Below are 18,391 nucleotides of genomic sequence, written 5' to 3' on the forward strand. Positions count from 1 at the left end.
TCAAGTGTGCACAAAATACTTCCATTGTGCCTGTGGAATGACCTTTTAAACTAGATTGTAAGAATCTATCAAAGCCTTCAACAGGTCCATGTCAACAAATACCTTAGGGAATATCATTTTTTCCATATTTATGTTCCACGGGTTGCACACTAACACATTTTCTATTATGTTCTGATAAAAATACAAAAGAAAATTAAAGCCATTGACCTTAGGGAATTTTGCATCCTTGCACAAGAAGTAAGGGTCTTTAAAAACATGATCATTTGCTAAAATTGTGTTGGATGACCCTAGAAGAATTTTTAACCAATCCTCTATGTGCTTGTTTGGCTTTCAAACCCTCGATTCCTTTTCTATTTTCATAACACCCTTCTTTTTCTTTCCTTTAGCTATAACTTCTATGACATCATCACCTTCATCTTCAACTTCTACTTCTTTAGCCAAAACCTCTTCAACGTCCATGTCAACCATTTTTTTGCAAATGTATTTCAAACTCCTACAACAATAACACAAAAACTCACGAAGCTAGGGACACCTGAAAATTCTCATAACAGAAAAAACATGAGCTCTTTGGAATGGAAAATACTCTGAATGTTCAATCAAATTTTTATATTTTAATCATGCAATCTACTAGCTTTAATAAATTCTACATGTACAAGCTTTAATACCACCTTTTTAGGATGTTAGCAAAGAATATCAATCGTGTAATTTGACCCTAGAGTACTTTTCTGTGTTTTATTTGACTTGGCTATGGTGAATTTTTCCTTTCTTCTTAACTGGCATGACACCTTAGCCATTCTCTTTTTCAAATTTGGTCTTCAACTTTTATGCTAAGTCAAGACCCTTCAATCTTCATAACCTTGGAGATATAGTTAGCATACCTTTATGTTTGTTCGATGATGCTTTAGAAAACTCCAAGCATAGAAGTGTTAATGTTCGTTAAGCATGATTTTGCAATTCCTTTTACATTCTTATGCAGGCCCTTTTACTGTAAAATCTTAAACCTTCTTAGCATGCCTCCCCATGCTTATGCTTCAAATTTCAAAGCATTGTAATACTTCACAAATCTATCCTTCAGTCATATGCTTGAAGCCTTCCCTGTAGCATCATAATGCTCTTTGCCTTTTCTTTATTTTTCTTTATGCCCACACAAGTTACCTCATTCTCATAGCATCAAAAAGCCTTTGCAACCCACCTTCCACTCTTATGTTTCATCACCCTTTGTAGCATCATAAAGAACTCATCTGATTACCCATTTACCTTTTATGCTCATATACTCAAAAAAAATCTCATATCCACAGAGATGGAGATGAAACAACTCTTCATCCTCATGGTATACTTAGAAATGTAAGAGCATAATGAAAATTCTTCATTTTCAATGAATCAACGACCCAAATTAGATCTTAGGAAAAATAGAAGAAACGTTACTGTTGATTTAATCACATGTGAAAAGAAAGATTTAAGTTATTCTCCATGTAGACCAGGCCCATCTGATAATTGCAACATGTCACAACTTGATTCATTCTTCTTAGGGCCCAAGTGGCACTTCGTCAAGTCCCACACAACACGTCCCTATATATGACATCACTTTACGATTGCTTGCAAGTCAAAATAGTGAAAGCACATATAAGAAATGAAACCTTGCCTCATTCTTATGGGTTCCCCTTGAATGTAGAACCCTAAAACCATTTAATATTCTCTTTAGACATCCTTTACACCATTACAGGTCTTTACGCTCTTACAATGTTCAATGAAACATAAATGCATGAACCAAAATGATCCACCCTTTTGCTCATTCACTCAAAACATTACTTGTATCCTTGTAAAACAATAGGTATGGTTACTTTTTAAAAAATATTATGCTCATATGCTCAAAAGAAAAATGTATGATCAGAAATACCTAAATGAATTTCTTTCACTAATATGGTTTAACTCATCACCGTAGAACCGTAACTCAAAACTTACAAAGTGTGAAAAGCGCTTTACTCTTCTCTACCTGAGGATCAATCATATGCTAGGAAAGCTTCATAATCCATCACTTCATTGTTATAGGTCACACAACCATATGATCATAATAATCTTTTAGTGGAGCATGACCACAAAAACTAAGGAAAGAGAGCTTAACGCTCCTACAGGAAACCCTAACATCGTAACATCGTAAAGGAGAAAACTTAAGAATTTTGCAAACCCTTTCAAAAATTTGAAAATAACCTAGGGTTTCAACACACTTAGGGCATTTTAATGATTTTTTTTATGACAAACCTTGAGAATTTAATCAAATTCAAACAATATAAGGATCAAGGCGTGACTAGAGTAACACAAAATTTTGAAAAATTATAAAAAATAAACCCTAATCTGTAGGACATAGTGATTACATGATTTTTCACACATATTTTTGAAACTTCTTTGTACTATGAAAAATTAGACCATCAGACCCCACATTTAATATTAGACATTCAATTATTTTTCCCAATATTAAATAATTACATCGAATATTATCACAAAGTTATAATATAACTCATCAAGTATATCTCATGGGAATCTTTACATGTTGCATGTCCATCTAGATGCTCCTAGGTGTAACATTATATAGTAAAATAAAATAATACAATATAACAATACTATGCAATGTGTGAAACACCCATTATCTCAAAAATCTCCCACTTGTTGTATACATTGTGTAGGGTCAATCTATAGCCACATAAATGATCAAGGAAGCAATCCCATACATCTCAAACATAAATGATCACACCTCCTATAATGCCACCATGAAAGGACACACATAGAAGCCATCCAAAGAGAAAAGTCACCAAACCTATCACAAAAGAATCATAAAATCCTATACCAATTGAAATGTCAAGTACAAAAACCTGATCCAAAGGTAATCACATCTATCTATAGTTGTCAAATATCCATAGCTAAAATATCACCCATAGCAAGTGTCAAACCCATCCAAGTATCCATACCTCCAAAGTTTTACCCAATGAATATCACATAATCAACATATCCAATTTGTAACCTGCAATCATAAGCCTCAAGAGCAATACCTGCCACATATATACCAAGAAGCTCCCACTACAAAAGATAATGTCAAATATATAATTGATCCACCCACAACATCTCAAATAAGTGAATTAATGTAGTATCAAGGACATCCACAATACATAAATTAGTAACTTGCAAGAATAAATGTCATCGCAAGTCTCCAACATCTTAGGATAAACCACGGACAGAAATAAAAACTACATGCAAATATAACCAATAATAGAAAATAATAGAACACACAGAAATGAACACAAGGCACCAAGACTTAACGTGGTTCACCCAATCCCTGGGCTACGTCCACCAAACAAAAAGTCTGATCTTATTACAATCCAGTGATTACAACCTGATTACAATCCGTAATCCCTTACAGCTCAATTCCGCCGCAAGAACCAATTTCGTATCACCACACACTATAAAAAATACCCAACCCTAAGCCCTTTTATACAAGTATTAAACCGCTTTAGGGTTATAACATGTCGGCCATATTTTGGCCATAATATGTTGGCTACCATGTCGGCTACTGCCCAAAAAAAAAAAAATTTGGGGTGATGCCCCGAACCCCACTATTTATGAAGTATGTACAGTACTTTCCTAATCAGTCACCACAATCTAACAATCTCCCACTTGGGGACTGATCAGGCTCCACACTAAACAACAATCTCCCACTTGGAGACTGATCCTATAGCAATACCACTACCACATGGGGCTCCCACTGGATCAAACCATCCTGGACTCTACTATTCTTTTATTCATGTTCAGTCTAAAAGACCAACTGAAGCTGAAGAGGATTTTAGCTTCTCCCTTGTTACAACCTTTGTCAACATATCTGCTAGATTTTCATTGGTATGTATTTTCTCCAGCTTTAACTGCCCATCCTCCAAAACTGACCGAATGAAATGGTACCGCAACTGTATGTGTTTGGTCTTAGAATGCAGAACTGAATTCTTAGCAAGATGAATGGCACTTTGACTATCTGTAAAAAAATAATTATCCTTCTGAGGATGTCCCAATTCTTCCAAGAAGAACTGAAGCCATATCATCTCCTTGGCTGCCTCTGTAGTAGCAACATACTCTGCCTCTGTATTGGATAAAGCATTAATCTTCTGTAACCTAGAAACCTAGCTCATGGCTGCCCCACCAACAGTAAAGACATAACCTGTAGTACTCCGCCTGGTATCAATATCCCCAGCCAAATCTGAGTCAACATAGCCCTGTAAATCAGTAGTAGAGCCCCCAAAGTGTAAACACTTATTGGATGTTCCTCTCAAATATCTGAGAATCCACTTGATAGCATTCCAATGCTCAAATCCTCGATGACTCATGTACCTGCTAACGACTCCCACTGTATGTGCAATATCTGGCCGAGTGCATACCATAGCATACATCAAGCTTCCTATAGCTGAAGCATAGGGTACCTTGGACATCTTATCCTCCTCTTCCTGTGTCTTGGGATACATCTCCTTAGTCAATTTCAAATGACCAGGTAAAGGTGTGCTGACAGCTTTAGCATTCTCCATAGAGAAATGTTGCAACACCTTCTCAACATAATCAGCTTGAGATAGCGTCAATGTTCTGTTCTTCCTATCTCTGCAAATCTTCATACCAAGGATTTGTTTTGCTACCCCCAAATCCTTCATAGCAAATGCATGTGCTAATTGGCGTTTCAGCCCCTTAATATGATCCATTTTAGACCCAGCTATAAGCATATCATCAACATATAAACATAAAATAATGTAGCTATCATCATCCAACCTCTTAAAATAAACACAGTAATCTGACTGACACCTATTATATCCATGCTCATGCATAAAACTGTCAAATTTTAGATACCATTGCCGAGGTGCTTGCTTCAAGCCATATAAACTTTTCTTCAATTTGCACACGAAGTTCTCCTTACCTTTGACCTCAAAACCCTGTGGCTGAGCCATATATATTTCTTCATCCAAATCACCATGAAGAAAGGCTATTTTAACATCCATCTGCTCTAAATGCAAATCTTCAGTAGCCACAAGACTTAAAACAGTACGAATAGAAGTCATTTTAACAACAGGAGAAAATATCTCATCAAAATCAATTCTCTTTTTCTGTGCAAATCCTTTTACAACTAACCTAGCCTTAAATCTTTTCTTACCTCCTTCCTCTTCTTTCAACCTGTAAACTCATTTATTCTGTAAAGCCTTTTTACCTACAGGCAACTTGCACAAATCCCATGTCTTATTTTTCAGCAAAGAGTCCATTTCATCTTGCATTGCAGACTCCCACTGAATCTTAGTATCGACCTGCACAGCTTCATCATAACTTTCAGGTTCACCAGCATCAGTAAGTAAAATAGAATACAAAGAGGGAGAAAACCTTTGTGGAGGTCTAATTTTCCTTTTTGACCGTCTAACATTCACTGGTGTCTGTGGTATTTGTTGTTACAGTTGTTGCACATCATGAGGAATGGTTGGAACATTAGCTTTTGGAGTATCATCTAGCACTACATAATCATCTTCTTTCTTCTCATGTTGCTGCAACAGATCTTTCTATAACACTTTTTCATTGAATATGACATCCCGGCTTCTTATAATTTTAGGATTTTCAAAATCCCAAAGCCTATAACCAAATTCATAATGCCATATCCAACAAAGACACATTTCTTTGATTTAGCTTCGAGCTTGGTTCTATTTTCAGAGTCTATATGAGCAAAAGCTTCACAACCAAAGGTCTTGAGAAAAGAATAACTCACCTTCTTACCAGTCCATGCTTCCTCTGGAATACCATAGCCCAAAGGAGTAGAGGGACCTCTATTAATCAAATATACTGCAGTATTGACAGCCTTCGCCCACATGTGTAAGGGCAACCCAGCATGCAACCACATGCTCCTTGCGCGCTCCATTATAGTCCTGTTCATGCGTTCAGCCACTCCATTTTCCTGTGGAGTCCTTGGAACAGTTTTTTGTCTACGAATACCATTAGTGGAGCAATAATCTTCAAATTCATGACTGCAATACTCACCCTCATTATCAGATCTGAGACATTTTAATTTCTTACCAGTCTCATTTTCAACCAAGCATTTCCATTTCTTAAAAGTTTGAAATACATCAGATTTCTGTCTAAGGAAATAAACCCATACTTTTCTAGTTGCATCATTAATAAATGTAACATAATAATGAGAGCCACCAAGGGAAGATACCTGAGCCGGTCCCCATACATCTGTATGCACAAGCTCTAATTTCTCCTTTTTGTTTTCCGTCCCAGTCTTTACAAAACTCACTCTCTTTTGTTTTCAATACACACAACTTTCACAGAAATCCATATTCACACATTTCAGACCTGGTAAAACTTTCTTTGAATGAAGTACTTTCATACGTTTCTCACTCATGTGCCCAATTCTATTGTGCCATAGCACTGTATCAGAATCTACAGCAGCTATTTGTTCTCCCTGCTCAACTGCAGTAATTGTTCCTGAACATTCATTTTTCTCTAAAACAATCAAAGTAGAAGGAACAATATGACCTGTACAAAGATATAAGGTGCCTACTTTCACACCTTTTGCTACTACAAGGGAACCTTTTGAAACCTTCCAATTTTTATCATTAAAAGTAACTACACAACCCTCATCACCGAGTTGCCCTGCTGAAATTAAATTCCTACTCAGCTTTGGAACATGTCTTACCTCATGTAGTAGCCAATGATTCCCATTCTGCAACTTAATCTTAATTTTTCCCTTTCCAACAATCTGACAAGGTTCATTATCCCCCAAATAAACAAGCCCAAAATCCCCTTAGACATAATCAATGAAATAACCTCTATGAGGTGTAGCATGAAAAGAAGCACCAGAATCTAAAACCCATGAATCATCAATACTCTCTAAAGACAGAAGCAAAGCATCCTCTTCAGATTTGTTACTTACCACATTTGCCTCCTTGTCTCCATCTGATTTATCTCCTTCATTTTTCTTTCGATTCCAGCAATCTTTCTTTTTGTGCCCTGGTTTCCCATAGTACCAACAATCATTTGGTCCTCTCGATTGAGACCTCCTCCCCTTTGACTTTCCTCTTGATTTTCCATGATTTTCAGAGTTACTTCCTCTTTCAGTCGTTATGCCCCTGCTTTGTGCATTTAAAGTACTTCCTGATGTAGATCCACCTGAGGATTTTCTACGAGTTTCCTCACTTAAAATAACACCGATCACATCATCATATTTTAGGGTACTAGATCCAGGAACAGAATTACTCACTGCCATTACCAAGCCATTCCAGCTTTCAGGCAAAGAACACAAAATCAAGAGAGCCCTAATTTCTTCATCAAAATTGATACCTACAGAAGATAATTGACTAGTAATAGTATTAAACTCATTTAAATGATCTGCAACAGATCCACCTTCTGCCATTTTTATATTAAATAAACACTTCATGAGAAATACCTTATTTGAAGTGAAGGGCTTTTCATACAGTGTCGGTAGGATTTTCATCAAATCTTCTGTCATCTTTGCTTTTGTAATATTAAATGCCACTGATGGTGCCAAGCATAATTGAATGCTTCCGAGTGCCTTTCTATCCAAAAGATTCCATTCAGCCTCTGACATAGTTCCTTGATTCTTGGCTTTTCCTTCCAACAGCTTCCATAAATCCTTCTGATATAAGTAGTCTTCCATTTGCATCTTCCATAACTGGAAGTTCTGCCCATTAAACCTGTCAACCCTCAACTTACCCTCATCTGCCATCGCTCCCACTCAACTATGAGACTCCCACTTAACCGTGAGACTTTCCTGCAGAGGATAACTGAAAGACAACCTTGCTCTGATACCAATTGTGGGTCCCATTTTCCATTGCACCAAAAGCCATGACTATTAGTGAACATGGAACACCACATAATTAACCACCTGTGGGTAGGGAAGCGCGTCGCATCACCCAAAAATCTCCCCCTCGACGCGCATACCAAGTGCTTATGCAGGTCGAGAAGGCACCGGGGAGATTTGAACCCATGACCAAGCCAAAACCAAGCTCTGATACCAATTGTTAGGATAAACCACGGACAGAAATAAAAACTACATGCAAATATAACCAATAACAGAAAATAATAGAACACACAGAAATGAACACAAGGCACCAAGATTTAACGTGGTTCACCCAATCCCTGGGCTACGTCCACCAAACAGCAAGTCTGATCTTATTACAATCCAGTGATTACAACCTGATTACAATCCGTAATCCCTTACAGCTCAATACCGTCGCAAGAACCAATTTCGTATCACCACACACTATAAAAAATACCCAACCCTAAGCCCTTTTATACAAGTATTAAACTACTTTAGGGTTATAACATGTCGGCCATATGTCGGCCATAATATGTCAGCTACTGCCCAAAAAAAAATTTGTACAGTACTTTCCTGATCAGTCACCACAATCTAACACAACACTCTCCCAAGTTCTTCACAACCAACAAAGGAAAGAAATAAAGAAATTACCAAGTCATCTCTCACATGACATACATGAACACAAATTAGTGATCACAGTTTCCAACCAATCTCAAATCCAAAGTAAGTAAAACTAAACATTAAGGAAGATAACCAAGACTAAAGAGAAACCATACAAATCATAACTTGTACACACACCTCTAGATATAAATTGTGTCAAGTATGATCCCCTACATAAAACCCCAACCAAGATGCTACAAAAACACAAACCATACCATGTAACTAATCATAGATATAAGCCTCTCACAAGAAGATCAAACTCATAAACCATTCTTAAACCAAGGAATAACCATTCCTAATCTAAGAAATATTCCCAATATAAGACCATCTCTAGAAATCATCCATTCTAAAAACATATGCACAAGGAGATAACCAATGCTAAAAAATATCTTAGATGAACCCTCTAGAACTAATTCATGTATCATAGCTCAAGATCCATATCAATGAAAGATAAACATAAACATAATGTACCTAAGAGGAATAATGGGCTATACCTCTCAAGTAGTAAACCATCAAGTAGACCAAGACTGGGGAATGAGAATGATCACCAAGATATCTAAGTCTCAAATAAAGACTCATCTAAGAAAAATCTCCTATAAAATCCATATCAGGTGAATGCCCCTTTTACTTCTTGTTAAAACCAAAAAATTGTCGCAACAAATATTTCTCTAATCTAAGAGAAATTAGCATCACCACTGCCTCCAAGTATCCATGAGCACCTATAACGAATCAACCATGCCAACTCCAAATGCAACATATCAATATCATGAAATATCCAACAAATAATCAATGTATTCAATATCAATAAAGTAAACCAAGATCAATGTCAAAGTTTCAACTATGGTCACAGGAACATAAACATGACAACATGATCTTAAACCATCTCAACCAAAGAGATAAAATGCTCCATATGAACACACCATAACATGTCAAAACTCTAAATGAATATCAAGAGTATACCATGACATAATAATAAAAGAATCCTAATACCAAGGATAGCATGTCAAATGAAATCATAAAACACACCTTTACCAAGAACCCCATGAGTCATCAAAATGCAACCATCTCCACACACCATGAAGAAAATCATCTCCACATACCATGAATTAACATCTCCACACACCATTAATATAACCAAGAGCCCCATGAGTCCTCAATATCCAACCATATTCACTCACCATTAAGATAACAAGTGCACCATGCAAATGTCAAAGACGCTTTTGTAGCAACAAGATCTAAGACAAACCTCCAACATCTACAAACACTCTATAACTATACCAATGCAAAAAACTCCCACTCAACCATGGTACTGAGTCACCAATGGAATCATAAAATTAATCTTCTACATGAAGATCCTTGAGGTCTACACACACAACCAAAGTGCCAATACCAAGTGAAACCATGATCTCCAAACCAAGAAGATACAAACCAAACTAGGAACTAATTTGACATTGCCACATCATCACTATCACAAGCTCCCACTAAATCATGTATTGAAGATATCCATGAAATCATGATAAAAAATCATCCTCTAAACATAAGAATAAACTAAGGCATCAAACCATCAAAGAACTCAAAGTGCACATCATGAGTCCCTCAAAGAAACTAAATAACCATGATCCTCAACCAAGAAGAAACACCACCATAATAAAATTAGGATTCCAAACCAATAAACATTAAAGATGTTCTTGTATATCCAATCATGTCATGTCAAAATCTATGACACCATGATCACATCCATGAACTAATCATCTAACTCTCAAAGTGTCCAACCTATCAGAATAAAATAGTGAACCATAATCCTCCACCATGACTGTACTTGGTAACATCTCATCCCCTCTACATGAAGACAAATTAGAAATTAATCTAACTAATGGCATAGACAACCCAAATCCAAGTGACCAATCTGAATATGCATCAATAACGAAAGATCAATGGGCAAAGATAACCATATCTAAGCCATAAGTGTAACATGTAAGTATAGACCGCTTACAACATTGCAAAACTTGTACACCCAACAAGTCATCATAACATATCTAAATAAAAAATTGATAACCATATTATCATGAGACTAATCTAAAATATGAACCAAGTACAAAATGACATCAAATCCAAATCTCCAAAATATAAAATGTCATAAACTCACAATGTTACCACAATCAATATATATCATAAACCATTTAGATCAATATACCACCAAATAAATCATGTCAAACCTACACCAAATTTGAATCAATGTATAGATCTCTCCAAGATATTTTTTTTGACTATTCAAAGTCCAAAATCTAACTTTGTATGTCCAAGTTGTGCCCAAATTTGTGCTCTAAATAATTGGCATCTAACTTTCAGGCTCTTTAAACCTGACAAAATGTCAAAGTCATAGAACAAAACCTACACCAAGTTGCAATTCTCTGAATTACCTTTTCAACAATTGAAAGAAGCCCAAAATTTGATATCATGAGAGAGAGTTATGGTCATTTTACCAAGACAAACTTCTCACCATTTTCACTGTGATTTTTTTTGTGATGAAAATTCTGACAGGATTAAACTTGATAGTCATCACAGACTGAAACTAAAAAACCTTTATATTTATCTATCAACATGGCCAAACTAGGGTATATTATATATCAAAATTTATGTAAAAACCAACCTAGATCCAATGATGAGATCTATTTTTTCCCAAGAGGTCATTTTTACAAGCTTCCCCCTAAAACCCTCATTTAAATGAAATATCCAAAAAACCCTTCTTACCAACAATTTCACATGCCCATATTTTCCAACATCTCATCATAAAAACAAACTCAAAACCCTCAGATCTACAATAAACAACCTATGAAACCCTATATATCTTGCCCTTTCTTTCATCTCTCATGCATTCCCCTAGATTCAATCTAGGGTTACAGCAATAAAATCATAGCTTTGATATACTTGTAAGAAAACTTGCAACAACAAAAATAATTTCTTCCTCATAACCCATAATAGATCTTAAATAAATATGCAATTGAAATCCACATGCAAGAGAATCTAGACAACACACCCACAAAATTGTGACACAAGATATACCTTGAGGGGGAGAAAAATACCTAGTGTCCAAAAGCATCCATCAACATGTATTATTCAACAAAAAAATCATTGCAATACAATCATGGAAACCTTCATAGCTATAGCCACAACCAAAAAATCCACGTGAATAAGCATGAATCTGCACATATAATGTCATGCTTCCAACCTTCACAAATGCTCCCTTGGCTAGCCTTTCAAGCCTTGTCTTGATCAACTCTCATTTTTGTCTTTTTCCCTTTTGTCTTATCTCTACAACTACCCTTGTAGCTACTTATATAGTAGCAAGTCACACAAAGCCACCAAGTGGTATTACATAAACCATGTGCTACCTAACCCATTGACCCCACATTTAATATTAGACATTTAAATCTTTCTCACAATATTAAATAATTACATCAAATATTATCATAATGTTACAATACAACTCATCAAGTATATCCCATAGGAATTTATACATGTTGCATGTCCATTAATATTAAACATTTAAATCTTTTACCCAATATTAAATAATTACTTAAAATATTATCACAATGTTACAATACAACTCATCAAGTATATCCCATGAGAATTTATACATGTTGCATGTCTATCTAGGTGCTCCTAGGTGTAACATTACATAATAAAATAAAATAATACAACATAATAATATTATGCAATGTGTGCAACACTCATTATCTCAACAGGATGAAACCTTAGATATGGACATGGATTACTTCCTTCCTCGTGAGATACATTTAGTGTTAGAAATTTGTTCAGTGTTCCTCTCAAGATTCATGAAAATGGCTTAACCGCCTCTTGTGTACCATAATTTTGGTGCAATAGCAACCCCACTCTAACAAGTGGTATCAAAGCTTGGTTACAGGTTTAAATCCTTAGACCCTTGGGTAACACTAAGGGGGATATTGTTAGAAATTTTTTCAACACTCCCCTTGAGATTCATGAAAAGGGATTAACCACCTCCTGTGTAGTATAAGTTGAGTGGTTATATCACACATTGAAATATCAATCTTTTGGTGCAACGAAAACCCCACTCTTCCATTTAGATAGTGACATGTATATTTCTTATTATCAACCTCTTTCTATGCATCCTATTGAAATTCCTTCTATACATGAGGGCTTTATTATTTTAGTTTATCCTCCTTCGAAGAGTTCTTTAGAAATAGAAGATTGCACTTTTAATCCCCCTTCTCACGACATTTCTTACTTCAATTTAGGTCTTGTTGAAAAATATGATTCTTATGACCTTATTTTTACCAATTCAAATTTATATCCTAAGGATCCTATTCACATTAACTCTATGAGTAGTTTCTCAACTCTTAAAGATTGGGAAACCCTAGAATTCATACCCACATTTTATATTCTTGAATTTATACATCCAACACTTTTATTTGATGAGTACATGCATATTATTTTTTTCCCTTTACATTTCTATCTAATTGACCCTAAGAAATCTTCTTTATCTATTATTCATCCTTCCTTTCAATCCATTACTTGTATTAAGTTTCATATGACTTGCAATGTTGAATGGTATCTTTTTCATGATCATTTTACCTAATATATCTACATCCCTATTATGTTTCTTCTAGCTATGAGATAGTGTTAGCCTATATTTTAGGGGTTCTTTCTCCTACTTTGTGGATAACATGATAGTCATTCCCCTTGTCTCCTTACTTGGGGGGAAAGGCCCTATTTTCTCTTTCTATATATATCATAGGATACATTTTCTTTGTTGACTTGTTTTCATTTTATATGATGACATGTATTCTTGTATTCATTTATTGTGATTACTTGTGGACTAACATCCCAAGTGTAATTTTATGTTTGATTGAAATCACATGTCTAGTATAAATTGAAACCACTTAGGGAGGTACATAATATGATCCTTCTTATCTTCTTTCCAATATTCATTATTAACTTGTATTCTCTTATAATTTTATATTTTCTCTTGCATGCATTTATTGTGATTACTTATGGATTAGCATCCTAAGTGAAATATTATGCTTGTGAGTACATCTTTATTATGATAAAATATCTCATTTAGCACATTTTTTTTTTTTCATTTTCTTTCAAAGACCCATTAACCCTTCATTTTCTCTTTCCTTATAACTAAGTGAGCATAGTGTCGTATATTTTTATCTTTCTCCTTCATTTCTCTATATATTGCATTACTCTATGGTACATTCTTATCTTTGGCTATGAAAAGCTTTGTTACATGTAGGATCGAGTGTCTATTTCTTAGCAAATATCTTTTTTATACCTTGGATAATAATGTTTATTATTCTATAATCATCTATAGTTTACTTTATAAGTGATATCTTTTCTAACATTTTATGTTGTTTAGCATTGAGTTTCCTATGATGTTTCTTTCTTTAATCATCTATGATGTTTCATTATTATATAATACTTCTTGTGGAATATGGCATGTTTGCATTTTGTGCACAACTATAGGTTGTTTCTTACAATTCATCTTTATCTCTTATGATATTTTGTTATATAATCCTATCATAGATTTTATTCCTTGTCTCATTCTTGGGGGGCAAGGTTTCTTTTCACATTATTTATTTATCTCTTTGTCTAAGGATTGACTTTCATTAGTACAATGACATTTGTTTATTATGTGAAATTATTTTCCTATAAGGAATTGTGTCTTGATCATGACTCTCTCCTATACAAGAGGTGCATGTCCTTAATCATCACCTCTTCTTTATTTGTAAACCTATGTTCATTACAAGAATTTTTCCTTACTTTTTTCTCTAAATCTTTTCATCCTTCTTCCAAGGATCCCTATTTCACCTGTATATATGAAGCTAAATAGGTGCATCCTTTTTCTTCTTGTAAGTTGTATCCTCATTCATGGTATTCCTCTTGAAGGTAGATGTCATGTACACAAGATCTCTTCTTTTCAAGGGTCTCTTCTTATTTGCAACATATCCTTTCATAATTTATCTATTTCCTTAGCATACGTACCCATGCTCTTTCCTAAGTTTATGGCGTACATTGTTGATAGAGGATATCTCCTTGTTGATAGAAGTATTTATCCTTGATTCACTGCCTTATGATGTCTATGGCTACATAATCATCCTAAGGAGGGGGCATATATATGCCATCTTTTCAACATAGTTTCTATGAAGTAAAAATATGGATTCTAAGTATGGCTTGGAGTACTTTAGCCTTAAATGTTTCGTATGATTTCTAGGTCACCCTCAAATCTAAGCATTATGCCTTAATGTCTCTTTTACACACACAATCACATATGGTAAAACTCATGCATATGGGTAATGCATGCACATTTGCTAAATCCCCTATGGGTATCAGTGATACTTCTCCATTTCAAGGAAATGCAACTTTTTTGTTTTTACTAAATCTCTCCTAGGGTAATGCACACACATTTTCACTCTATAGTGACATCTTCATATTTTTTTTTTTTGCTAAATCCTTTCTAGGGTAACACACACACACACATTTTCACTCTATAGTGATACCAAGAAATTGATCTATGAGTGGAAACATACACACATGTGCACATGTAAGTCATTAACGGCCACACTGGATTGACTATTGGGCACTCAAACCTGCTAGACCATTTAATCTTGGTTTTATTTTTTCAAAATTGGTGATCAAGAACACAAACCTACTAGACCTATCAATCCTTCCTCATTGTGATTCATAGTAAGGGACACAAATTTTATTGGATTAGATAATCACTCTCTTTTTCTCTCTCTTTATGACTTCATGTTGGTGACACAAAATCATGAGGGACACAGTCTTTTGTGGCACTCTTTCCTTTCCTATATAGTCTCTTATATTTTGTAATAACCTTCAAAATATGATATTAGTGACTAAGACATTTTCTTAGCTAAGGTCTCTTTCACTAGTTGATTTGGGATTTAGTAATAACCCTTTTTGTGTCTTTTTGGCTTTGTTTTCCTTTTTTTTTCTTTGGCTTTCTTTTTTCTTTGTTTTCATGCTCTTATGTATGGGAATGGAGATAAGATCCTAGGTTTGGTTGCTTACGCCCTTAAGATTGGTGATGTTCTACCTTGATGTAACATTGTCTCTCTTCTCTTCCTTCCTTTACCAAGAGTATGACTTGTCTCATACTCCTACTAAAGTGGGGCTAAATGTACCATCTTAAAATGGATACACTTCATTTTGAGACATTTTATCTCTCCTTAGTGTGGTTTTGGTCTCTTTTTCTCCTCTCCTCTTTCATTTTACTCCTCTTTTTTATCTTTTTATTTTTTACATGGTCTTCTAGGTGTCATTTTGATATGCTTTTGACCATATCTTTTGTTATGTTCACTAAGTTCTAGTTTCCACATACACCACCTCCTAGTACTTTATGTGGCCCTTTTTTACCTGTCCACTAAGACTAGGTTTGATGTAGTACAAGGTAGGATAATCCCCAAAGGAGATGTCCTAGCCCCAAGAAAATAACCACGTAGTGGAATATAAATAGTAACACTAAGATTTAGGTTCAGAATAACACCAATTCTTATAGTAGAATTATAAATATTTACATCCAACATGCCCAACTATAAGGCCTTCTAGGTTACAACCAAATACAAAGCAATTATAGTAGTAATTCTACAAGATCCAACTCCTAGCTATTCCAAATCCATAATTTGATAGAAAACCCCAAGAAGAATCTAAACTTATGCTTGCAAGCCACCAAGAAACTTTCTTGTTCTCCAAGCCACACTTAGCTACTAGCTCTGTTATACTTCACTCCTTCTTAGCTACTCCATCTTCTTCATGCTAGATGAATTATGATTCAAGACTCCACAAGACCCTCTACTTATACCCAACTAAGCCACAAGTCAACCTATAAAGTTAAAAATTAAATAGACCCTTACATTAAATACATATTTGAGCCACAAGTCAGTTTGTAATAGATATTAAATAAGAATACTTTAGTTGGATTACAACACCCATTAAATGCACCTAGGATAAAGATCAAAGGCCTAAATAAGTCCACAAATGTCTTCAAATCTATCCACATCACAATCACATGTATTAAACACACCAAGTGATCTGATCCAATATGCAAAACACCATTCGATGTGCCAAACTACCTTACATAAACAAACTCACCAAGCATTGTTGAGAAACAATACATGTCAAGCAATGTAGTATAAGTTGATAAACATAGTGTATGTTGAGATCCTTCAACATCTTAGTACTATTAGTGATAAAGCTCCTTTAGTGATTGAGCTTCTCAGTCAATACTGCATCAAGGAACTACCCAATAATTATTGAGCATCACCTCTTATTTGACTGAGTCCTCCAACTCCAAGGTCAAACAACTCCAGCATGCAGGATTTCCAACTTTCCCAAGATTCTCTTGCATCAAGGTCAACCTAGACTAAGTTAACCTAGACTATGTTGACTTGGACTAGGTCAACCTATTCTAGCACTAGGTTGACCCAAGTTGAACTAGTTCCTAGTGATTATGGGGTTTAGGTCTAGAAATTTATAGAGTTTACCAATTAATTTAATTACTTCCCTAGTCAACCTAAGTTGTTTTTCTACCCAAAAACTAGTACAAAAGGAGGCTTGGGGGCTTCATTCTAATATCTCATATTCTCAACTGATCACACATTATCAATACATCAATGAGCAAGAAAGTATTCAAGGTTTTCTTCTTCAAGAAAGAATCTTGAAGCATTCAAGTTCAAGCATCTCCTTCTTGCATCAAGCTTCTTCGTTCAAGGTGGTAGTGGAGTTTGGCTCTAAGTTGAAGATCCATCATTCCAATCCATTCAGTTTCTTCTATAATTCATTCATGGCATGTCACAAACACTTCCAAACATGAGGTTTTGGCTTCTTTGATTTCTTTATGGTTTGAGTCAATGCTATTACACTTACATACTTGGTCACATATCAAAGGAAAATCCATCTACAATGGTAATTGTATCTTTCTCTTGATATTATTTAGATCTACTACATGAAATAATTTCCATAATTATTTACATTTCAATTTACAATTAATTTCTTAATCTAGGGCTTGAACAAGGAAACCCCAACCCCAAAACCTTTCTTTTATGTGTTCATTTGTAGGTTATCAGTGAAAGGATTACAGGTTTAGAACCTACTTTTGCAAGCTTTCTGGAGAGTCAATTTTAGGTTGTCTAACTATGTCAACCTTATTCTAGGATTTCTTCCCAAGTCATCCTAATCCTTTAGTTTCTATTTTTTGGGATTTTTTTGGTTTTCTTCATTTCCTCATTTTATTCCAAGATTCTCATACGAATATTCAGAAACAATTCATATCGATGAGTTTTGGAGATAAAATACATCTTCCTCTATGTATTTCAAGGTGAGTCATTTACATTGGATTTCCTTTCATATCTTTGCCATAGATTTATATCTCAATTGGTCTGATTTTATTTACATAGAATCTAGATTTACATTATTCAAGAAATTAGTTCAATTTCACATTCACATTATCCTATCAAGGGCCAAAGAGTACATTTCCTTGTATTGTATTTATCTTTATAATTTGAATTTAGTATTAGCTCCCTTCTTCCATTCGGTTATAGATAATATAATTTGGATCATAAGTGGAATCATATTTGTAAATTCTCCTCTTTCCATCACATACATATTTGAATGGCTTAGTGGAACTCGGAATTGGGTTAAAGTGTCTCCCATTTTCCCCAAAAAATAATGTATTATGTTGGGTTAATGAACTAATTAACATGTTTATGTTTCATTTCCCACACCCATGATAATGTTGGGTTAACTAATGTATATTATCTTGAAGAGTTGTAATAATCATATATTGATGATTGTTTGGTCATTTATTGTGTTTTCATTAATGTC

Source organism: Cupressus sempervirens, chromosome 4, assembly GCF_028749045.1.
Source record: "Cupressus sempervirens isolate cs-2001-9-10 chromosome 4, ASM2874904v1, whole genome shotgun sequence".
Classification (NCBI taxonomy): domain Eukaryota; kingdom Viridiplantae; phylum Streptophyta; class Pinopsida; order Cupressales; family Cupressaceae; genus Cupressus; species Cupressus sempervirens.